The following is a 3,097-nucleotide window of genomic DNA, read 5'->3' on the forward strand; positions in this document are numbered from 1 at the left end:
TTCTAGAGGCTGAAGCAGAAGAATCACTTGAGCCTGGAATGCGGGGCTTTCAGTGAGCTGAGATCAGGCCACTGCACTCCAGCCTGGGTGACAGAGACTCTTTCAAAAATAAATAAATAAATAAATTCTAAGCTCATAATTTCACCCATAGCATCAATGATGGAGACATGGAGCTGGACCCCCACCCAGCGATAGCTTGATCTCTGTATGGAAAATGCCTTCCACATCCTGAAATTCAACAAAGAGAAAATGACGGAACCACATACATCTATTGTTTCTACAAATCTTAGACTAATATAATTTCTTCAAGAAAGGTATTATTAGCTGAGTGCCATTTATCAGGGAGGAGTTGGGAGGATGAGTAGATTTCATGGTGACATGTCTGTTCCGGTTTTGTGGCAATCAATAAAAGACACCCAGAGCAACAGGAATGATGCCACAGAAGCGAGAGCTTACGGTCAATACTTTTGATATGTATAACCTATGATACCTACTACATAGAGTAATTATAATAAATATTCAAATTCAAAATTTTAATCATTCATAATAGAACCGTAGTCAAATAGGTTTGACTTTTAAGTGATATGTCATGGGTCCAGTATTGTGACAAATGCTCCCTGAATATTCTTCATTCCATCCTTGGAATAACACTAGGAGGTGCAGTTGGCAGCCCTGTTTTCCAGGTGAAGCACAGGGTCTGAGCGTGTTGTTCAATGCTGCCTGGTATTCGGGGGCTGGGCTGGATTTGGAAATGGGAGGGGACGGGGTTGTGTCTACCTTCAATGTAGTCAGGCTGGATGCTGTGGAGCCAGGGACTGCAAAGTGGGTAGGATGCGGAGAAGGCACCAGCCAGGCCAGTGCCACCCTGAGTGGGTGCCAGCAGACTTGTGTCCCAGCATGAGCCCTAGGGAAAATCCACCTGCACCCAGACAACCCAGCATGGTGGGACGGGGGTCCCCAAAACTCCAGCTTTATTTTTGTGTCCAGGAGGAAGCACTGGCCAGGGGTAAGGCTATTGGAAGAGCACCCCCCTCACATGTGGGAGTTGTCTTGGTGGCCAGGGGCGAGCTGAGAAGCTGGGAAAGCTGGCAGGAACAGGGGACTCAGTGAGGAAGTGGCAGAACAGCCCTGCCCCATCCTCTGCCCGCGCCTGCGTGCTGTGCATCCACTGCCCTGGGGATCCAGGTGATCGCCCTGTACCAGCCCCAGGATCAGCTTCTGTCATTCCACCAGCGGGGACTGCAGGGTTTGCCCACTTGTTGAGAGATTTAGCATTGTTTTCTTCTTCCTTTCTCACTACCTGCCTGAAAACACTTCTCTTCCGCGGTCAGCCTGCGGTCACTCGGGCTTGGCTTGCTGGTTTTTCCAGTTGGGCCGGATGCACCTACGGGAGCTACATCAGCCACTGGGCCTAGAGGAGGGAATGTTTCCTTAGGCACATCTTGGCTGCCACTGGAAACGCCAGCCTGGCCAGGAGTTACATGGACACATGTGCACATCCAGGCAAGGACAAGAACCCAGGACATTTGCATTCAGGCTCCAGGCCCCTAGTTTCCAGATGGCTGTATGTCAGGCACCAAGCCCTGGGCCTCAGCCTCCACCTCTGTAACGTGGGGATTTGGTGACCTGCCCAGCCAGTGTCCACATGAAATAATAGATCTGAGAATGCTTTGAAGAGAGAAGAGCGCACCAAACCAGTCCACAGCTGACTGGGAGGCCTGGGTTTTCTCTGGTCTTGGCTCATTCAGGCTCATTCTCTGTGTCAACACTGGCAAAACACATCCCCTCTGCACAAACTCTGGGCGCTCAGAGCTGCTGGAGGGAGGATGAAGCATATTTGCAAGAAGCCTACAAGGGGCCCAGCCAGGTTTTGTAAGGGATGAAGTTTAAACGATGTGGGGGACCTTCCCTAAGAAATAGTATACAAAATTACAAGTACAACAGCCCATCCAAAGCATATCATAGTTGTTTAAAATGAGAAAAGAAAATACAATAAATTAACAGTTCTCTAAAGCAACACTATCACAATATCACAAATACACAATAATATAATCATTTTATTAATTCTATAATTCCTTTTAAACTACAGTTTTGAGGTGCATGCTCTTTGTTTACTTCTTATGACAATAGTTATAAAAGCAGCAGCCCTGCTGAGTGCTTGGAAGGATCCTTCAGCCTTTCCTTGACATGGGAGCCTTGGCTCTGTCATTCTAAAACCCTCTTCTCCACTCCACTTCCCAAAAGCTTAAAGTGCGGGGCACTGTGGGGAATACTGCGCCTCTGGTGGGGAGACGCCTACCACCCAGCAGACACTGTGTGTTACGTGTATCCTGGAAGCCCTTCCCACGGCTCAGAGTTATCCACAAATTCCTGCACATGACTGCAGACAACACAAGAACCTCACTGGTCCCAATTTCAGTGCACCCCCACTCCCTTAGCACCGTTCCAGTGTGCCTGAGGCCACTGCACTATGTCCAGGACACCCAGGGAGGAGAGACAGCATCAACAGAAGCAGACAGCCGTCCTCGGGATCGCAGTGAAAATAGCTTCTATTGGGCAGTGCTTATCTAGGCAATGGAAGTAAAACTAATTAAAGTTTAACGAAGGGTTAGTAAGATGTTCCCAGTGGATGGATCACTAGCAGGGTGGCAGACAGAAAACCCAGTGAGGAATTCTCTATTATGTTCACAGCAGACGAGAAACTGCGTGCTAAGTGCCTAGGTAACATCCAGATCTGTTTCGAGCCTGTATCTTCTTGTCTTCTCTTTATATAGTTTATCTATCATTCCTGTGTGTTTTGAGACAAAGAAAAAATGAAGCACCAGCCACTGTACCAGGTTTTAAACTATTTCCAAACATATCTGCTCCATTATCATCAGAAAACAATTCAGAACGCTCGTGGGGAGGAAGGGACATTCCCAAGGGACTTGGCCCCTAACAGCAGTGGCCACCTGGACACAGCCCCCCTCCTCTTCCACCTCCTGACCTCGCCCAGCCCGCCTTTTCCAAAGTGGGATGGGTGATTGGGGTGTGGAGACAGTGAGCACCCCCATGACTGGGTATTGACCCTGCAAACCAGCAAGTTTCCAGTTCTTGG

The 3,097-nt window shown here is 48.6% G+C and overlaps 1 non-coding gene across 1 annotated transcript; it reads right to left on the reverse strand.

The window, feature by feature from the left end:
* Window positions 1-2,614: 2,614 nt before the first annotated feature.
* LOC118150003 (small nucleolar RNA SNORA32) lies at window positions 2,615-2,731 on the reverse strand. Its single transcript, XR_004737772.1, has one exon. It is a non-coding gene; the product is annotated as a small nucleolar RNA SNORA32 (small nucleolar RNA).
* Window positions 2,732-3,097: the final 366 nt, after the last annotated feature.

The sequence above is a fragment of the Callithrix jacchus genome, chromosome 21 (genome assembly GCF_049354715.1).
Source record: "Callithrix jacchus isolate 240 chromosome 21, calJac240_pri, whole genome shotgun sequence".
Lineage (NCBI taxonomy): Eukaryota > Metazoa > Chordata > Mammalia > Primates > Cebidae > Callithrix > Callithrix jacchus.